Consider the following 22,783-nt stretch of genomic DNA (forward strand, 5'->3'; position numbering starts at 1 on the left):
CCTCACTGTCAGCATTTGGAGGGACAGAGGTTTATTTTTTCTTACAATTCCTTTTAAAATAGATAAAAATAAACTATTAACAGATTAAAGTAAATCTGTCATAAAAAATAAATTCTTAACATTTCATAGTCAAAAGTCTTTGTTTAAGTATGAAGTCTGTTTTTACAGTTTGGATAACTGAACATAAAAAACCCCTATAGTTTTAAACTCCATAGTGAACAAAATGGTTCATGCACCTCTGGGTGATTTTGTCATTCTGGCTTGAGTAGTAGTGAGTGGTTAGTCAAGTAAACACAGCCCATATGAGATATAAGACAACCACAGTCAAGTTATTTGGTGAGGTAGTATACTGTGGGTTTGGGGGTTTGTTTTGGGGGGGTTTTTTTGTGTGTTTTGCTACTTGCTTTTACAAAGGGCTAAAACTGTTGCTGATTTTTATAGGCCAAATCGGGTTTTGAATTATTCAGGCAAAACTGCACAAAGCAGCTGCACATATTTCATAATGAAAAACATGTTTTCTACATGTTAGATTTTAGACTGGTTAACTCTCTGTCCTGGTTCATGCTGGGACAAAGTTAATTTTCTTCCTAGCTGCTGTAGTGCTGTGGTTTTGATTTCGTACTAGAAGAATTTTGCTAACACACTGATGTTTTAGTTGTTGCTGGGTAGCGCTTAGACTGGCCAAGGAATTCTCAGCTCTCAGGTCTTCCAGGTGCACAAGAAGCTGGGAGGAGGCACAGCCAGGACAGCTGACCCCAAATGGCCAAAGGGCTATTCCAGACCATATAGCATCATGATCAGTATATAAGCTGGGGGAAGAAGAAGGAAGGCAGGGACACAGGGCGCGATGGCATTTGTCTTCCCAAGTTACCATTACCTGTGATGGAGCCCTGCTTTCCTGGAGATGGCTGAGCACCTGCCTGCTGGTGGGAAGCAGGGAATGAATTCCTTGTTTTGCTTTGCTTTGCTTACGTGTGTGGCTTTTGCTTTCCCTATTAAACTGCCTTTATCTTAGCCTATGAATATTCTCACTTTTACTCTTCTGATTCTCTACCCTGTCCCATTGTGGGGGGAGTGAGCCAGTGGCTGTGTGGTGCTGAGTTGCCAGTTGAGGTTAAACCATGACACTCTCTTGAAGTCTCTGGGAAGCTGTAAATATACACTTTGAAAATTGAAGCTCTTGGTAGGTCTGAGAATGTCCACTCCTCTGTACAGTTACTGTTTTTGTCAGAAGTACTTTTTGATAACTGCTGTTCATGTTATCAGTGCAGCTCTGTGATGACTTGCTGTAGTCAGTCACCTACACTCATTGTTTGAAACAGGTAGATCTAGAAAACTTTATCAGCTTCCTGGATGCAATATTCCCTTCTTGTGAAATAATAAAGGGACTGTTTCAGCAGAATGAGCCATTCAACAGTGTCTCAATTCAGTATCTGGAAGGTGGGGACAATTCTACAGTTTGGTATACCTAGGACAGGAATGGTGGTAAGGATTAAGAGGGAAATATTGATTCAAACAAAATAGTAGGTTAGAATGTAATTAAGTTCTAGGAGCTCTAGTGAAGAAAGTAATGGGAAACCAATAGTCTTGTTTAATACTGTGTGTCAGATACTTTATTGTGGACATAGTCATAAGGATATAAGCACAGCAAGGACTGTATCTGGAGATCATACCTTCCATTAGGGTTTCTTCCTAGTATTAGCTGGCATGCCTAGAAGAACTAGGTTATATTTCCTGGACCCAGATTCTGAGTTGAACTGATCACCTTGAAAGCTACATGAAGCTCATTGAGTACTATTATCTGTGCACGGCCTGTTTGCATTGTCATCTACTAGTTTCTTGCAGTTCATGATACAGTTAAGGCTGAGTTGAGGGCATGATATCTTGTTCATGTCGACCATTGTGCCATAGCTTGGTTGCATAAATGTTAACTTGGACACATCAAAATTTGTCTCAGTGGCGTCTTGGAAGCTGGCTGATTCAACACGTGCCATGTGCTTATTTGTATCACATGGCAGCTGGGTCTGGAATAGGGTTGAATCCCTACCTAAATGGCCCTGCACCTATGCCTAGGTCTCTTATACAAGATTCCTCAGCTGGTAACTTCCAAAATAGAGTATTTTCAGCGTAGAGGAATCTGAATTCAGACAAATACTGCGAGTCTGATAGTACCTTTAGGCAGCTATTATTTCAGCATAACTACAGTTTAAAACTTAATCCTATTTCTGTGTCTCTGTGTGTCTTGTCTCTGCCTCACAGATCTAATTGACCTTGCTTGAGCAAGGGAGCCAGACTAGATGAACCCAAGAGCTCCTTGCCAACCTCAATGATTCTGTGATTCTGTGTTCACACTCGTGAATCAGACATACTTGAGCTCCTCTAATAAACTATCACTTTTGATAAGGTCTTCCTGTCCTAGTAAGCTCATCCTGTGTATAAGTTCCAACTTAATAGTACACAGTCTTGTATGAAATACTAGAACAAGAAAAATCTAGAAGACTTTAATTTGCAAGACAGAGACCTGCTTTTCAGTAAGCTGATTTTTCAGAGAGATGTTCAGTGAGCTGACAATATTGTACTTCATCAATACAGATTTTACCTGCATGTTCTAATTAACAGATATATATTCAGGTTCTTAGGGTTTTAGTGTCATAATTAAATGCTTAGTTAATATTTCACGTTACATGAATGCAAACTTCTCAGAGCTTGAAAAACTTTAAGTACATCAACCACTTGTTTCAAGGGTACTGGAGATTTATCTACAGATAAGAGGTTTCTTTCCTTGAGCAAGGCAGGCTTGACAGACTTTGAAATACATGTGCAGAACCTGGAGCAACTGCTGGCATATTTCATAACAACTAACCTCTTTGCAGTTGTGACAGGTAGTGATTCCTTTGCCAGCAAGGCACTGAGTGTATGACTAGAAATGGCTGTTTGGTTTAATGACAGGGTTTAGCTGTGCCAAATGATAAAAAAGGGCAAATGGTAAACCAGAAGTTTCAAGTGTAAAGTTCTTGTTAATAACACCATTAGAAAGCATGACAAATGTAAAATCAATAAACCAAAACCCACTCATATTTAAATTGATATATAACTTAAGACATTTGTAAGGAATATTACATCATTAGCAATTATTAGATGCTTAATCATTGCCAATAAGTACTTGGCAAAACAGTAAAGAATACTTAATAATTTCTTACTGTTAAAAAGGTGTCAAATTAGCTATTTGGTTAGTTTCTGCATCCCTAATACTGTATAAATGAATCTTAAAATTTATTAATGCCCTGTGCACACAAGTGCTTTTGATAATTAAATACATCTTAGTTCACAGTCTTTCACAAGTCTTGTACAGCTGCAGTGAAAGACAGCAACAAAAAACCTAGCAAAAATAATCTATAACATAATGAGTGAGTTTTTGCAAAACATTCAGCATCAGGCTCACTCTGCTGCAAATAATCTCTGTAAATTTTTTTTTATAATTGATTTTAAGTAGATGTAGGCTTAAGCCAAATCTCAGTGATTTGGGATAATTCTTAGTCTTAGCCTTCCCATCAGAGAATGACAACAGAGATGATAACAGGAATTACTGAAACACGAGCACTCAAAAAATTTAAAACTAGAAGTACCTCAATATGCAAAAAATTATTATACTGAAATACAGATAACCAAATGCCACTGAATATTCTCAGTTTTCCTCCAAATGTTACAGAGGCTTTGAGCAGTTCTACTTGGTCATATTCTTTTGCCCTTCGATTTTTCTTGCCATGCTGGCAGGGTTGAAACTTAATGTTAGTTCAGTAAAGCTGACAATTAAACAAATCATCAAGATACTGTTTTTTTGGGGGATCCATTTTGTAGGAAGAAATAATATCACTTTTATTATACCACCGACATAGTTGGAAAAAAAATAAGCTTTTAGATAAATGGTTTCAAGCCTGTAAGAAAAGGTTACAGTTATTTAACATTTTGACTCTTTTTTAAATTTATTTTTTCTCTTTTTTCTTTTTTTTTTTTTTTTGGAGATGTCAGTGGCATTTGAGATTGCAAAGATAGAAGAGATTCCTTTGGGTCACAAAAAGTCCTCCAGAGGCAGCTAGATAAATTTTGAAAGCTACAGCCTCCACAGTATGCCATGGTACTATAGCTCAGGGTGGAAGCTAATTTAAAAGTTAACATAAACTGATGCTGTACTAATGAAGGTGAAAAGGGGGTGGAAAGAATATTTTTACAGTGTATGGGCCAACATCCTTCATTAAAAGAATGAAGGATTTTGAACAGCACCTGAAATGGAATACTAAACCTAATCTCTGATGAGTTTCTGTTCTATATAAACAGTAGCTACTTCCCCTGAATTTTCTGAATATTTAGCAGACACCAGATGCTTGGACTTTACAGATTTAGGGGCAATATTGCTGGTTTTATAAAGTTTTTTGTTTTTCTCTGCCTGTTTATAGCCATATCTGTAACACACATATTTGATTCAAGCTGATTCATACTTTTGGAAAATCAGAATTAGGTTTATACTCTTCATGTTTCTCCAGGATACAGAATTTTAAAATTTTCAGAGTGTGTAATGGCCTGTTTATTAAGGTGAACTCTCTAGACTGACTAGACAGTGAAATGGTAATATCAGAAGAATTGAGAAGAAATATTTAAATTGCTATTGAACTAGCAAGGTTTTAGCTTTATTTTTCTACTTTTATTAATACTGTCATATTATTAACTGCTGAATATTTTGTATAAATAAGATATGGATTCAACCACCTGTCATGATCCACTGTTAGGTTGAACAATTTGGCAGAGGTTAAACCCCCTTGCTTTCCAACTGACCTCAGATAATTCTGGGAGGTTGGGGGCAGCTGGGCTTAACTTCTGATTAACTCCAATGTTTTAACATGACTAGGTTCCTTTTACATTCTCAGAAACAGAATTAAGACTCAAAATGGAGTCAAGTGCCAAGACACTTTATTTGGCTGACAACAAATACATGAGAGAAAGGTAGAGAAAGAGAGGAAAAGTGAGAAAGGGAACGAGAGAAAGAGAAACAAACAGCATGGCAGTTTTGCAATAGTTACCACCACGGGTCTGCGTGCGATCCATGCGCTGGTGCAACCCGATGTATCTTCGAGTCCACGAGGGGAGATGTTCCAGAACGCTCCTCGTGGTCTCCACTGGTTCCCCTTTTTATAGGGTTGTCCTTTTGCATAGTCAATAACTGTTTTGCGTACCCCCGCCTCCCACTCGGCAGTGGGGCTCGTGCCCAGTACCGTCACTAGAGGATGCTCGAAAGTTCTAGAGGGTCCAAGCCTCCTCCCCATTGTCTGTCGACTCTGGGCCCGGGCGCATGCGCAGAGGATGTGTACTCCAAGACAACGGGACACACATTCCTGTGGGGTGGGACTCAGTGGGCTGCCTTGGTGATTAAACTGCCCCTCTCAGTTGCCATGGTGATTAGGCTTCGGTAGTTAAACTTGCCTGCCACCAATGTTGAGACAAGTTTCTAGTCCCTTACACCACCTTACAAGTTAGTATTTAGTCAGTCAGTTTTTACTGGGTTTAACTGAAGTACCGTAACTGAATATGTATGCATGGTTAAAAAAATCAAACCACTTTATACTATGGGGTTATATAATAACAAAATCTAGAGTATGTCCTCCTATCTGAGCAACCCCAAACGTGTTACAAGCTCTGGGGAGTTCTTCATAAAGGATGAAGAGTATTTTAAGTCATCCTGAGACCTCTTTTGAGGTCCTCCTTAGAAGTCTTTTGAAAAAATGAAGGGAAAATCTGAAATTTATTTCTCAGAGGTGAATACAGTTTTCTCCATCTTTTCTTCTTCTCCTTTTCCATGAACTGAAAGAAAAACTTGCCAAAGTCCAGGTCTTAGTTTTAGGACAGGAGAAAATATAAGGGCAAACAGAAATTTATTGAAAATCAGTTGTAATTTAACTTTAAATTTAATACATCCCATCCTTTAAATACTAAAGCAATGCTTTATTTTTTTTAGGTATGTAGTTGCCATGGTTTTCCTTAGAATTCAATGAAGAAACAGCAACAAAAGCTACTTTTAGCTGAGTAATCATTAATTTAAATAGAAATCTTTCAGCTATCATGTACTTCAATAAAAATTAAACCATATAATAGCATGAAAGTTAAACAATCAAATTCTATTCATCCAGATAATCCATCCTCTTTATAAACACTGCAAATATAGCACACCTTTTGATAAAAGTTATCTCAAATTACAGAAATTCAGTGCTCAAAGTTCACACAGCAAATTATAGAAGGAAAACTGGTGTTGGTAATTGTCTGGCCTATCCCTTAACTAATGATTGCACTCCTTTCTTCTAACACAAAATTACAGCAGCAGCAGTGGTGGTGTCCAAAGCCTGGCCCTGCAGATAGCTGAAAAATTTACCTGTCCAATAATAGCATTTGGTAGTTTAGTCATGTTGTAATAATGGTTTCTTGACCCCTATGTAGAGTTAGTTATTTTAGTGGTTTTAAGAAATAACTCATTTTGTAACTATGTGTGTACTCCTTGAAATCACACAATCACAGAATCACAAGGGTCGGAAGGGATCTCGGGAGATCATCTAGTCCAACCCCCCTGCTAAAGCAGGTTCTCCTAGAGCGTGTTACACAGGACTTCGTCCAGGCAGGCTTTGAATATCTCCAGAGAAGGAGACTCCACAACCCCCCTGGGCAGCCTGTGCCAGTGCTCTGTCACCCTCAAAGTAAAGAAGTTTTTCCTCATATTCAACTGAAATGTCTTATCTTCCAGTTTGTGCCCATTGCCCCTTCTCCTGTCACTGAGCACCACTGCAAAGAGTCTGACTCTGTCCTCATGACACCCACCCTTAAGATATTTGTATGTGTTGATGAGGTCCCCTCTCAGTCTTCTCTTCTCCAGGCTGAACAAGCCCAACTCTTTCAGCCTTTCCTGGGACCAGCTATTGTCCTTTGACTGAAAGAGATCTGAGCAGAAACAAACTGTTGTGTATTTTCTACCATTATGAAATACTTTCTCCACTCCATTGCTCCAGATCACTGCACATCAGAGTGCTATTTCTCAACCAAGAATGTTGAGATAAACTGCCAAAGTAATATTAATTATTTTTCAAGATATTTCAAGGTCTGTGATAGTATTCTTGGTAATAATATGAAATGAGAGGCATTAAAAATATTACTGGAACTGTGCATGGTGAGAACCATTTATATTTGTATACAGTGAACTCTAACACGTATTTGTTCTTTACACAAGAGTGATAAAGAAATGCAACAGACTGTCAGAAATTACTGGTAACAGCAAGGGGTGCTGAAAAGAAAATATAAAAAACTTTATTCAAAAGTTGATGCAGAAGGCAGATTATAGGACATAAACTTTGAGATGAGTTCATTTGGTGATGAACACCATCTATGGCTCCAGTAATTTAGCAACTAATGTAAGAAATGGCCAATAATGTAGACCATATGGAAGTTTAGCATAGAAATGATGGGATGAGGACTTAGACAAATATTACTACAGGTGTGCAGCAAGGCTGGCTAACCATACTTACATTTGATCTTGCTTATTAATATATTTTTATCTTTATTGTCTTTATTGTTACTGTTGTCATTGTTGCTATTGTTTGTGTGCAGTATTTTGGTATAGAAGAAAGGGACCATGTTTTCCTGCATATTTATACTTAGACCAGCATGCCTGAATGCTCCCATGGTGTAAATAAATTATTAGAAGTGTATAAAAAATGAACAATGATATCTTGGACACATGATAGCTGAGGCAGAGGCAATAGATGATGACTGCTAAAGTCATCTGTTTTGGTTGATGTTGTCTTTCTGTTATCTGTTCTAAAAATGCCTTTTCTGGATTTGAAGTAGAAACAAATAGGCCTTTGAATTTATCAAAATAATCTGCAATGCATTTTAAAATAGGAGGATCAGACTTTTGTAAGAGTATTAGGAATTAATTTTAAAGGATGTATGCAGCACCGCTATCTATTTCCAAAATTATTAACAGAACTGACAGTTCTAATTTTGAAGCTTTAAATGTCAAAATGCTGAGACCTAGAGTGCTTGATAAAAGTAAGCTTCTGATAATTGTACTTCACATTATTGCTTTAGCCAGTATATCGATACTCTAATGACAGACAGAATTCTATTAAAAGTTTAAAAAATATGTATCATTGATGTAGTTGAAGGATTGCTTTGATATAACATCCTCTTACCCCCACCTCAAATGCAAGTTCAATAAATAACTCTTTATAAATAATTGAGATTTATAAAAAAATGAAATTTGTCCAGAGATAAATCTGATTTATAAGATCACCGTCTGATGAATAAACGATTCTGACTTAAGTATGAGAGCTTCAGAACATTTGAAAGAAAGAATTGTTTAAACCATAATTTCAAAACTTTTGTCCATACAAGTGACTTTGGATGCTCTTTTTATTTCAAAGCTTAAGTCAGTTTAGCTGAGCATTTTAAAACAGTTTAGGGATTACCCTGCATAGTGAGGAAGGAATAACACTACATATTAAATAGGTGGCTGATTTCTTGGGTGGCTGTCTCCAGCGTTTATACATTGTACTTGTGCTGTGCTAGAACAGGATGGAAGGAAACAGACAGAAACAGGGTGAAGTCTATTGACTCTATTATATCAGTAGGTGGAAGCAGTCCAGGTTGTACACAGGTGTTGAGTGCAACTTTGAGACCCAAGAAGGATTTCAACATGGTCTTTCACCAGATTTTGCATTTGATAGTGCTGTCTTGCAAGAGACAATGTTCTTGACTGAATGAAAAATAAATTCCTTTGGGCCTAGAAAGGGAAAACCAGTTTTTGTAGACACTCATCAATGATTGTAAAGGATAAGGACAACACAAATGATTTGATTCCTCCTTACCCAAATGTCCGACTTTCTTAACAATTAGTTACAGGGACATAAGTTCATTGTATTTATTTTTATAAATCCACGTAGGATGTTGCAGTACTCAAAATATATGTGCATCATCTTATGAAAAAAACATTTTTAAACCACTTCAGCTTTTAAAATGTAAAAATATTCCACTGTTTTCAATCTAGTTAACTCCCAGGCTTTAGAGCCATTCTCAGATAGTGTCGGATGGGAAACTTTCCTTTTGTATGAGAGTCTCACACTTTCTAAGTGTCCTCTGCTGCTGAAAATTAATAGCATACTACCTCTGAGTTTGTGGATTTATCACCCAATTTATCTTTCCTTTACAATCCAAACATAATGACTAAATGAAATGGGCTGATTAAATAAACAAATAAATAAAAATCCCAAGATGCAGTTCATATGAGACTTTTAACACAGTGGCATTATCTTTGTAAAATATCCTACCATTAGATAGAACTAGTTAAAACTGAAGTTGAATCCAATTTTTCAGGAGGGAGCAGGTAGCAAAGTACCTTGCAAAACAAAAGCATGCAATTAAAATAACCACCCTACCACAAGAACACACATTTAGTGTAAAAAATCTTTCTCTTTCAGACTGAAATAGGCATTTATCACATTGAGTAATAGCAGTGAAAATAGAACAGCATTCATTCATGTCACAAAAATAATATCTCACTGATTCTTAATGTGTTCATTACTGTGGAAAAGGTATCAGGGAAAGCAAATACTTTTTAGTCAGACTATATCACAGAAGAATGTTGTCTGGGCTTTGCCCTACAACAGAATGTTTCATCAATTTGTAGCTAGGAGTTAGGACTAAAACATTATGAGCAAGTTAACAGGAGATACTGGAATTAAGAGGAAGGCTTTCAAAGTCAAATTTTGGTACTCCTTTTCTCACAGTAAGGAATAGTGTGGAAAGAAAATATAAAGAGAGTGAGTTGCTTGGAAGCTGCAGCCCAATACATAAAGTCACCCACAGTCAACTATCCCTTTTAATTGCATTAGAGGGAATCAGCTTTAGTTTTAACTCAGCATTATGTATGAATCCTAATGATTTTTGCTGCATATATTGCTCCTTGTCTCTTGATATGTCCCATTAAGTTTCCCTAATGAAATGCAAGCTGTTGTTGTCCAGTGGTCACGTGAATTTGCGTATGAACAAAATTACCCTTCTGCATCCCCATGCCCTTGTATGACTGGTGGCTAATCATTCACACTGTTGCTTAATGAAAGGTACAGTGACTGCAAATATGCTTTCACCATTACCATGACCTATATTGCAAATCTCCTCAGCTGAAACAAGTAAGGCTAACAAGAGACATTAGACAAAAGTTATCAGACAAAAGTAAAAGTAGCAGTTCCATGATTTGATATTATTTTTGTCTGTGGATGAAATATATAAATATGTGCATTTTTTTTAAGCCAGAACATATGTGAAGCCATAACAAAGGGGCAGAAAAATCTTTTTAATTGAAAGACTCAACTTGTTTATTAAAATCAGCCCAACAGAAACACTGTTATGTCCAGACAACATATTTAGTTAAAATAAAACAGTGGGCCATTAATTAGGCCACACACAATTTGTATGAACTACAAATTAAAGTCCTTCTTCTGAATAATTAAAAATTTTAAATATCGACTTTTCATAGCCTAGGCCTATCACACAAAAGAGCACAGGGATAAACCCAAAGCTGAAAAGTGTACTTTCAAAGCTAATATATGGGCTGCACAAAGCTTCAGATAAACACACTGAAACAAATCTATTTATTTATTTATTTATTTATTTATTTATTGGAAACAAACAAATGCAACACCAGAAAATCCAGCCTACTCTGAGAAGCATCAGAAACTTTTTTACGACTTCTGCTGAAACTAAAAGACATGTTACTAGCCAGTTGATCTGTACTTATAAAAACAGGTCAAATAATTCTTCAATATTTTAGAACAAGTCAGCAGGTGGAATGACTTCTGCAGATACCTGTGGTTTCTAAATTTGGACTTTTCCACAGTTTAAGATTTAATTATGATGATTAGAAACAGAATCACAGGACGTACTAGGTTTTCCCTGATCATTAGTAATCATTTGAGACACAAAAGAACCTTGAAGAACCACACTTGGACATTCAGTTCAGACATTAAATTCAGACAGACATTAAATAACCAAGAATGCAGTGGTACAGTAAATTTCTAATTGTAAACTACTGCACTTTTCACAAATAGGTGAATTTCTCCACCTATGTTTGATTTTTAAGAAACAAATTTCTGGGCAAAATGGCAGCTTTTGAAGGAAAATAGTTACAATAGCCATACATATTACTGCATATAACTGTACTTCACATAGAGGGAAAAAAATTAACTTGCCCAGTGAAAAGGTCTAGAGAATAAAATATGTAATACATGACTATATATTACTTACTCAAAATAGACTTAGGTGTATAGGTCTTTTTCGGTCCTGTGGGATGGGAAATGCAACTTTGTTTTCAACTAAAATATTCATAATAACTTCTGTGATATGAATATTTATTGAAAGAATGTTTTTGTATGTTATGAATAAAGTGTAATTTAAATAGAAGGTGCATCTATTCTCGTGTGACTTAAGGAGAAAAAGATAGCAAATTTCTAGCACTTTCATATGTCTAAAGACATTTAATAAAACTATGTAAACGTAATTATTTCCATTTTGCAAACTGGCATTTTGCAGAATAGAAGGATGTAATAACTAGCCAGCAAGGCCTAGGATAAAGCAAACAAACCCACCATCAGAAAACCTCCAGCAAGAGATTCTTCCTTCTGTGAACACATTCTGGAGAGTTTTGATCTCTCCCAATTTCCATGAAATGTTTATATCTCTGTATTTTCTTGAAAAGAGCTCAGATATTTAAGCTTCCTCTACCATGGCCTATTTACCATATCAGTGCTGTCCCAGCTGTCAAAATCGAGTAATTCAATAAAATTATGGTGTAAACCAGAAATTCTCCAATGATCTCATACCTAGAAAGGCATAATTTGACTGTGTTCATAAATTTACTCAGTGAACAATATATTGCTTTGATAAACAGTTTGCAAAAAGCTTTGCTACTTGTTTTTTTTCTTGTCATTTTTCAAGGCACAATTTTAGCTCTGTCCCTAATCTGATTCCTGTTATATACACATATGTATCTTGTTTGTAATAAGTCATGTTTTAAATCCAGTTCTTCTACTGTCTTAAGTATCACAGACTAAAATTCAGTTGCTATTGACTTGTGACCTAGTATTTAGGGTAGATTAGGTTATTTGCATAGATTGTTTAGGATCAATGAGAAGTAGCCATTCAGTTCAGCTTGACATTGTGGATATTTGTTGAAATAAAGCCTTTAGAAGTTTGTTTTATGAATGTTTTGCAACAGCATTTTCAGAAGGAGTTGGTAGATGTTTAAATTCAAATCGATGTTTTGATGTCATACTATTTAAAACTAAAATACTTTAAAAATTAAACTTTTTTTGGTACAGTGAATGAATTTTAATTCAGAACCTTTTTCAAGACAATCCATACATCAAAAAGGAAGTTCATAAATATTCATTACTAATATTGTCGGAAGTCAATATAATAAATCTGCTGCTCCATAAACAATTTGTGATACTTAAATGTTTTGAAGCTTGGCTGCTTGCCCTTAAGTTCAGCAAACCTCAGAGACAAATTCAAGGGAAGATAGTTTAGAAACCTTTAGTGATGACACACCTTCAGAGATTACTATCCTGCAAATTCATTGCAGATCTTGTTGTTCCTTTTTAATGGGCAGTAGATTCGATCATATGGCTGTTCTCGGATTCAATATTTGTATATGTGTGAAAGATCTGTATGTTGTTTGTAATCTGCAGTCTACTAACCAGTAGACTACTTAAGGTATTGTGGTACTACATAAGGCCATGCTCCTCTGGCTGAAAAACATTTATAACCAGGGGAAGGTGGTATACCTTCCTTCTGCAATTTGAGCACCTGCTACTCCCAGGAGTAACAAATAGAACATCTAGAAAAATATCTTTATGGCTTCTGTATAAACTTAACAAGGAAAAATCAACTGTAATTATGTGGAGATTTCATTCTAAAAGTTCTGATAGGTAATTATTTTACAAGGAATTATTTTTAATTTTAATAAATGATTTGTGGGTAATAAATGATAACACCTGAACATTTTCCAATACTTTATTATAATAATAAAAGGAGCTCCATGCTAAAAATAAAACAACACTAGCAATTTTAGGGGAATCCTGTGAGTATTAGAAGTAGCAATTTGCTACACAATGGAGTAGCTAAGGATGAACTTGAACAAGTAACTTGAGATCTCACTGCCTGTAGGTCACAGAATGCAGTTCAGTCAATGGTTGTGTTTTGTCTAGTCTGTAAATGCCATCTCAACGTTAATTGTGTTGTAATTACCTTTCACATTTTCTTTACTCCATCTTTGCATATCAAAACCTGAAGAGTCTTTGGGGATTGCTTTTTACTTGTGGTCAAAATTTAACATTCCACTAGCAAAACAATATAAAACCAGAATGTTCTGTTTTACTAGTCTTTATCATTAGATGAAAACTGAAAAATAGCTGGTCATGACTGCAAAAAATAATGAATGTTCATGGTGAAGAAAATCTAATATCTTTGGCAGTACCTTTGTGAAAGATGCACAATTCTATGTTCTGTAGGAGCTGAGGTTTGATGAATCATACCTCTACACTGAACTAGGCCATTTTCTCTGGACTGAATTAAATTCGTTGCTTTGTTATGGTGTATTGTGATGCTAGCCTCTTTGGAAAAGTAGGCTAATTCATAATGAAGAACAGGTATCTGAACTACAAAAAGCTATCACAACTCAAGAAGCAATGATTTACATTAACAGAACACAATTAAAATATTTTAGTTTGTATTTCAAATGTTATTTACTTTAGGAGGCAAACAAGTAACAAAAGAACAAAAAAAGCCAACTTCAGATGAGCATCTTTCATCATCAGTTGGAATTAGATTGATGCAGAAGAAATATTCCTAGCCTTTCTTTGAGAAGCTTTAACTTTCTCTCTACTTTGTAAAACACTGGAGAAGTCAAGTGTTTTAAAATATTTCTAGGTAGAGTGATGATTTTCTGTGGAGGAGTGGCTGAGTGAGAATGGGCACAACTTAGTCCCATTTGACAGCCCATGCTCTGCAGAAGAGATGGAGAAGCCCCTCCGCATGGACAGATGATCTGTCCCAATCATGGTAGTGATAGAGGCGTGTGTATAGCGGTGTTCTACCAATCACAGTGTGACTCGTGTGTCTGTTATTGTTTTCTGCCTACATATGCTTTGCTAACTGCGCAATAAATGAGAACGACCATACTCATATCGAGATTCCATCGTTACTCCGGGTCCGACTTCCCTTCCAAGAGTTTTCTCCCTAAATGGACAGGGAACAAAATGGAAGTTATAAAGGCTTAAATTTGAAGGAGTTTTACCTAGGCAGGTTATCTTTAGTTTAACTAAACCAGTTTATTCAGCTATAATTACAGACATTCAAAGAATTTTTTCAACTAGAATTGGGCTGCTGCAAGACTAAGCCCCAGGAAAACTAATTTGGTACACAGTCAGATTTTCACTGTTCCCTTAAGGTGTATGTTCTGAAGCAAGAATGGTTTTCAGGTCTGATTTCTGGGGTCCTGACCTAACGTAGTGCTTGAAAAATAAATGTGGGAATTATAATGCAATTCAGACTTAAAAACTAAACTTCCCATTGTGATTTTTTTTTCAGCCAAGAAAATAAAAACAACCAATCCTCATTTTAAAATTATCTGTGCTTTGTTTATATTGCTTTTAGATATTTTCATAGAAAGCTACTGTTATAGAAGAAGGAAACCTGTACTTTCATAGAGAAAACACGTAGAAAACTGACCACTGAAATATAATAATGACTAAACCAAAAGTGAAACACTTATCCAAAGCCAATGACACTGAAAGAAACTAAAAAAGTCCTCCTCCTCACCTTGCATTGTTAAATCATACTTAGCAATCTGAGGCTGCAGATTGCTTTATTTTTCATTGTTAAGAAGGACGGACTTTCAGAAGTGAAAGCCATGTTACACTGAATGACTAAAAGGACTGTGCAGAAGAAGCTTAACAGAAAATGAAAGGTATAGAGAATATCATGTTATTGAACAGTCCAAGAGAGAACATCTTACCTTTCTTCATGTATCAATGACCACACTTCAGTGTCTCTCTGTTGTTTAAAGTGTCACCATTAGTAAAATTGGATGAATGTACAATGAAAGACACGTTGGATACCAAGGAACTTATTCACTGACATATTAAAATATTGGTTTAAATACTCAATTAATATTTTGTGTATAGAAAATACTACTTTTTTTACTGTAGAAGTGTAAGTTGATGACATATGGCATCTAAGTGACTCTTTAGAGAAAAATTACTTTCTTTTACAGTGTTAATAGTGGTACACATAATTTTTACTTGTTTATTCATGCAATAACAATAAAAAGGTGATGCATGGCCTACTCCTTTTGGGGGAAATAAAATAGCTATATATTTTTGATAAAATGAGAATGGAATTTTAGCAGAGCTGAAAAAATGATTCAGTGCAAGTCAGGTGAAGTTCAAGGATGACAAAGTAAATCAGAGTAAGATGGTCTATCCAAACTGAACAGAAAGTAGGAGGCTTAGGAAAAATATGCCAAGGTCAGGTGAGACAACATGATAACAAACATCCTTGCAGTGACACAGTACTTATGTTAAAGTTTCTCCTCTGTTAAAGTTTCACTCTTGGTCTGCTATTTTTTCTGTCACATGTTGTATCTAAATTACAACCCAGCCTCAAGGACAGTATATTTAGGCCAAACACAAGCCTTAGATGTTTATTGCATTTGAATAACAACAAAATAATACTGATATATTGTCTGAGGATACCAGTGATCAATTCCATATGCTTGATTCTGCAACTATTGCACTCATACAACTAGTAATTTTTGTTGCAGTCTTGACATCTTGAAGACAGTTCCACTTATGTTATCAACATCTATAGGTTGTTGTACAACTCTACATCCATAATTGATCATTGGCAGTGTTGAGTCATTTGTATTTGTACTCAAAGGGGTACGTGCCATAATACAGTGGGGTTTACTCTATGTATCCTTATTCTAGTGTCATCAATAGTTCATATTAGATAACAACAGTTTCTTAATAGTTTGTATATATGTAAAAATTCTGAACTACTTATTGTTAATATCTAATGACAGCAATATTAATGGTAGTTTTCAAACTTGTTTACTTAAATTTGTTTTCTTCCACACAGGGCACAACAAACAAGAGCTGAAACAGTCATATTTTTGAAGACAAACTGACTTATTTGTCCTGGTTTCAGCTGGGATAGTTAATTTTCTTCCTAGTAGCTGGCACGGTGCTGCGTTTTGGATTTAGTACTAGAATAATGTTGCTAACACACTGATGTTTCAGTTGTTACTAAGTAGTGCTAAGACTGGCCAAGGACTTCTCAGCTCTCAGCTCTGCCACATACACAAGAAGCTGGGAGGGGGCACAGCCAGGACAGCTGACCCAAACTGGCCAAAGGATTATTCCATATCATATGATGTCATGCTCAGTATATAAGCTGGGAGAAGAAGAAGGAAGGGGGGACATAGGGCGTGATGGTGTTTGTCTTCCCAAGTCACCGTTATGCATGATGGAGCCCTGTTTTCCTGGAGATGGCTGAACACTTGCCTGCCAGTGGGAAGCAGTGAATGAATTCCTTGCTTTGCTTTGCTATGCTTTCATGCACGGCTTTTGCTTTTCCTATTAAACTGTCTTTATGTCAACACATGAGTTTTCTCACTTTTGCCCTTCTGATTCTCTCCCCCGTCCCACTGTGGGGGAGTGAGCAAGCGGCTCTGTGCTACTGAGTTGCTGGCTGGGTTAAACCACAACAGTCCTTTTTTGATGCCCAACATGGGGCTTGAAGGGTTTGAGATAATGACAGTTTTGACTGAAATGTGCTAGATTGAATTTATAGCTATTATTTCTGTTTAGCTATTAATCGGCAGGCTCCTGTGCTTGCCGTTGGGTTTGGTTGCCTTACTGTAAATCAGAGGCTCGTGCTCGTTAGTGGGTGTTTTTTTTTCCCTGCTTGCTGTACTGCTGTGCTGCTTATCACTACAGTGTGCTGTGCCTGGGAACATTTTGATAACCACCATGGCGATGTGCCTGGGCTGGCAGATGGCCAGGGCATCGCTTCTGTTTCTGTGCTACTGTACTGGACAGGCTGGAACTCCAGTGTGAACTTAAGTTGAATGAACTGTGACCTGGGGATGAGTCCGCTCAGGAGCAGGACACCCCAAAGAGGTGGTGTGGCTGTAAGTCCACACCACAGCAGGTATATCTCAAAGTGTCTGTGGCCATGGTTATGTCTGTACTACAGTAGGTATACCTTTAAAAGGATTGTGGGCCAAGGATAAGTCCACATTGGAGAAGGTACCACCTCAAAGCATCATTGGTTGTGCATGAGGTCATGAAGGAGCACCTCAGGGTGTGTGGCCATAGATAAGCTCATGACAGAGCAGGGTAAGCACGACAGCCATGGGTAATGTCATGTTGGAGCAAGTTCAGTTCTGAAGGGACTATGGCTGTAAGTAAGGCCACACTGGAGCAAGTACATCTCCGAAGACATTGTGGCCCATGGAGAAGGCCACTCTGGAACAGGTGCACCTCGAAGTGACTGCAGCTGTGGATAAGTCTATGCCACAGCAGGTATACCTCTGGAGAGACTGTGGCTTATAGATAAGGCTCCACTTGGAGTGGGTATAGCCTTAAGGGACTGCAGGCTGTGGATAAGTCCAAGCCGGAGCAGGGGCAAGAGGACGAGTTCGTCACAGTGTTAAACCCTAAGGTCTGGTCCAAAGAGACGAGGGTGGATATTGTAATGGAACTGCCTTTAAATTGTTGTAGCCTGGGATGTGAGTTGCTTGTGTGGGAATTACTGTAGCAGGAACCCCTTGTTGCCAGCCAGGTTAGGAGCAAGGGGAGGACTTCTTTGCTTTGCTTTGCTAGCATGCGTGGCTTTTGCTTTACCTATTAAACTGTCTTTATCTCAACCCACAAGTTTTCTCACTTTTACCGTTCCAAATTTCTCCCTCATCCCACTGTGGGGGGAGTGAGTGAGCGGCTGTGTCGTGCTTAGTTGCCAGCCAGGTGAAACCATGACACTATTATACATAAAAGTATCTTTAAATTCCAACTTAGTCACAGTTTTGTATAGAACTCTTAAATTTCACCATCAGCTTTACTTGGAATAAAAATGAGAGCTGTAATACATAGAGGCGATCTTAAAAATGTTTTTATTAGGCTATATTCAAAAAATAACACAGGGACTGCATGTTTAACTTTTGCTGCTGAGTAGAAACTTCAGCTGCATCTGGCACCCAAAGCTTCTATACAGTCTGTAGAAAGCTTAATAACAGTGTACAAAATTCCCCCTTACAAAAAGAAATAACTTACCCAGCCAGTAGATATGCCGCATGCTTAAGTTAAGTAGAGAAGGAATTTTCTAACTGTAGTCATGTGTCTCTGCCTTCCAGTTGACTTCAAGTGTAAGAAAAGCAGCATCATTGCAGAGTGCTTTTAAAAATACCATCCTGCTTATTTATGAGTTTGCATGAATCCTAGCAAACTGTTACTATCCACCACTGTATCTGCTGTGTATCTGCTTAACTGCACACTAGGAGGAGAAATAGAAAAAAAAAAAACCAAACCTTTTTTTTTTTATTTTCTATCAGATCAAAATGCAAACCCAGATTTCAAGGGTCAAGAGCTTACACTTACTCCTAGTGATGGAAGAAATAAGGAGATACCTAAGTTTAGTCTAATCTTTAAGTGGATCTTGGACACATATTTGCTTTTCTGCTGTATCTGTAAAGGAGTTTTGTAGAAAATAAACTCCCACTTTGGTTAGATACCTAAGCTTTAGATAGCCCAAACATTTTTTAAACTAGAAATGACAGTAAACCGAGACAGATGAGTGCCCTTACCATTAGTGTATTCATAAATATTTAATTATATAATGCAAAATCAAACAGCTTAAACACATCACAGAAAGTCTTCTCATAGTCATCAGTAAGACACATTCCTGAGAAGCAGGCGTTTGTTCAAGCATCTGTGGGCAAGGCAGTATTTTTAACCTGTCATCTACATCCCACATAATCCTATTTAGCAGAAAGGCTGTTGGGCCTAGTATTTACTCCCATTGAGGCTTTCCAAATCTCAAAGCAGCAGGCATTCAGAGAAAAAGCTTAGTACCCTGTGAGCTTGAGACAGGCATGGGGAATACTTATTTTATGACTCTCAAAGAACCTTGCATAAGAGAGAGGCAGCTAATTCTTTGGTGTCGTCAAGTCAAGCAGTCTTGGGGATTCTGCTGGCCAAAATTTAGCTGGTGATTTGTGGTTTTGAGGATGCAGACTGGAGTCATGACATCTAAATATTCCTTTATGATCATGAAGCCTATGTGCATTCTGTTTCACTCTAACTAATTTTTCAAATGTGAAATGCTTTTAAGCAGTTAGAACTACTATAATACAGACTGTAGATTTCCATTTGAATGATAGAGGTTTATTCATAAATTTATAAAAGATTCTTCCCATTTCCTCAGCTGAGAAATAAAGACAAGTGAATAATCCCACTCACTGAGTCTCATAAGTGTGCCTTGTTCAGTACCAAGCCAGCACCTGCCTGTCTGAGGAACTGGGAGCAACTCTGGTACTGTACATACAATAAACAGTGAAAGAAAACAAGTGTTACATAACTTATCCATAAATTTAACAGAGGTGAGAAATATCAGATGTAGAAAGAGGTGCTAAAAATCTGCTATTTACTTTTCCGTAAAGGCTTTGTGGCTGATATTCCTGAATGTGGAAAAATAAATTGTTTGTGAAATACTTAGCATGTCTGCCAGCCTTTGAGACCTGAAGAGCTGCCAAAGTTGCTAAAAGCATTTTTAATCTCATGAAAGTACTGACAATTTTCTTGATAGGCTAGTTTTTATTCAAGAATGCTTTACATTTGAACAACGTGACACCTCTCTGGTGGCACCATACTTCAAATTTTATTCTCTGCCATCAGTCATAAACAGTCAGTGATCTATTTGATACTGACAACTTTGCAATGCTAAAAATAATTTGATGGTCCAGGACATAAAATTTCTGTATGTCTTGGTTCACCACATAATCAGCTTCTGACTCAAAAATGGTGTAAGAAGAATTCTAAAAGGTAGCTGTAAAGCACAGATATCAGTTACACAAAAAAAACAGAGTCTGGAAGATAATTGTTATTATTAGAGGATAATGGAAGTTAATAGCTAGTTTTTGCAGGAGTCAGTTGGAGACTGGAAGTCCTAAATTAGGTCCTATTGATTCCTTGTCTTCATCAGGATTTTTCAGTAGCAGGTAGGATCAGTGGCAATTATGTCTGGGCTCAGTTCCTTCATCAGTTCTTTCCCTGCAGTCTTAATTAATGAGAGAAAGGTGAATGGCTGTAAGATTATCAATGTTCTTTTAAGTATTTCATTTACCTGCTTGTGGTATGAAGAAATTTGATACCTCAGGTTTTATGGGTACATTTCTTAGGGACCACATGACGATGAATCCTGCTGTTATTCAGGATAACATGCAACTAATTTCAATTTTTTTTAGTTTTGCTGAATGCTCTACCGCACAACAAGTAACCATTTGGTCCTTCTAAACCTCAAAGGTTTTTCTCTGCCTGAATTTTTTTCAGGTATTTTTATGTTCTCATTCTAAAGGTCTTGCTGAAATTTCTGTCCAGGTCAGGCCTCCAAAACTAATACAGCTACTGAGGTCACATGTTTTCCAGGTCTGTTTCTAACATGCCACATTCTGTGCAGGAAGCCAAGTTGCCTTTCTTCCAGCTGCTGCATACAGGCAGACTTTAGTACTGGATGAACACCTTCTGTTGTCAGTCAAATACAGCTTAAGTGTAGCAAACCAGCTTAATATTTCACTACTCATCTGACAGTGTTCCTACTGTTTTCTCACATCTATGAATCTGAAGTTTGGAAGATAACTACCCAAGCAAAGGAGTACCATACCCAATGATTAAAACTGCCAAAACGTGCAATAACATAAATATATTAAAATTACAGATTTCTCTCATGTACCAGTAGAGCTGCACCCTACATTCTACATGTCATATTATGTTAGATTCTATGCTGATAATGGCTATAGAAGGGCTTTTTTTCTGCATCATCCTCAAAGGCAGAAACATACCGTCCTTTCATGCAACAGCTGTTAGATACCCTTCTTTAAGTTCATAATTCCAGCACACCACTTGCTAGAGAAAACAATCAGGAAATTTCTGATTATTTTGCAAATAAAGCTACTGTCAATTTAATCAAACATTTTTCTCCCATGGAGTTAATCATCTAGATAATTGTCCCTGTGGGCCTTCTGCCTAACAGCGTACTAGTAGAAGGAACAGGAGCAGACCAAAGTGCAGAATTTTCAAACCAAAGTAAAGCAAGTGAAAAAAAATGTATTTTTCTATGATTAAAGCCTATCTTTCTTCTAGCACAAGATAGAAAATATTTATGATGCTGGAATATGTTTACAGATGCTACTATTCTATAGGTGCTACTCACTGCATAGGTATGAAAATCAGCACAGCAACACACTTTGCAGGCTCACTCGGATTCTGATTAAGTCAGTGAGAACCTGGTCATTAATTTCTGGCACAGATACATGTTAAACATGCCTAGTGTTTATTAGTATAACTACTCAAGTCTTGTGCTCCATGCCTAGATATTTAGTCACACACATCGCTAAATTCATTCTTCACTAAAGAAAAATGTTCTTATACATGCTTTTCCCTCCCACATGAGTATTAGCCTTTTAGTGATCTCTTAAGTCATACAAAATTAATTAGGGAAAATACAGTAGCTGACTGGAGCAGTACTGTTTACTAGATGTTACAATGAGTGTGGAGAATAGAATTTTTATTCCCAGGTATTCAAAATACTTAGCTTCCAAAATAACTGTTTAGTTTGAGAGGAGCTAGGACACTAAATACCATTAAGACACTGTTTCTTAGTCTTTGTGCTTCAAAGGAAAGCTAAATTTGCAATAGCTGATATTTGCAGCAGTTCTAAAATGCCCATCCAGTTTTACAAGACAATCCAGTTTTAGTCACAATAAAATACAAGTCCTTACTGATTATTTCAATCAACACAGTATTTACTGGGGTTACAAACAGCTAATAAAGCCAGGAATCTAACTGAAGTGTTGGCAGATATATATTACTAATCTGTGACCTAAATTTAGTGATATAAATTGGGTAGTGATCTTGAATTGACATTTTGGATTGTTAAGTTTCCTAAAGGTGAAATTTGTCTGTGACTTTTTAAGAAAAAATCTGTGTAATAAACATACAACCAGAATAGATTAACTGCTGAGTCGCCATTCTGGTAGTGACAGGATTCAGGGAGCTTGCTTTTCCATGTTTGTGGTGGTTTGACCCTGGCTGGATGCCAGGGGCCCACCAAAGCTGCTCTATCACTCCCCTCTAACCAGACAGAGGAGAGAAAAGTAAATCAAAGGGCTCATGGGTCGAGATAAAGGCAGTTTAATAAAGAAAAAAAGCTAAAGCAAAGGCCGCGTGTGGTAGCAAAAGGAAAGAAAACAAGTTTTTATTCTCTACTTCCCATTAGCAGGCGATGTCCAGCGATTTCCCGAGAAGTAGGGCTTCAGTACGCATAGTTGTTCCTTCCCGAAGACAAAATGTCATAAAAGACGAATGTCCCCCCTCCTTTTCCTTTTTCCTTAGTTTTTACATCTTAGCTGACATCA

General features: G+C 37.0%; 1 long non-coding RNA gene across 1 annotated transcript; it reads left to right on the plus strand.

The window, feature by feature from the left end:
• Positions 1-16,849: 16,849 nt before the first annotated feature.
• Positions 16,850-22,429, plus strand: LOC118451864. The gene is made up of 3 exons (XR_004841444.1): positions 16,850-16,990; positions 19,765-19,766; positions 22,419-22,429. It is a non-coding gene; the product is annotated as an uncharacterized LOC118451864 (long non-coding RNA).
• The last annotated feature ends 354 nt before the right edge of the window (positions 22,430-22,783 follow it).

This window comes from Egretta garzetta, unplaced genomic scaffold, assembly GCF_000687185.1.
Source record: "Egretta garzetta isolate BGI_Z169 unplaced genomic scaffold, ASM68718v1 scaffold272, whole genome shotgun sequence".
Lineage (NCBI taxonomy): Eukaryota > Metazoa > Chordata > Aves > Pelecaniformes > Ardeidae > Egretta > Egretta garzetta.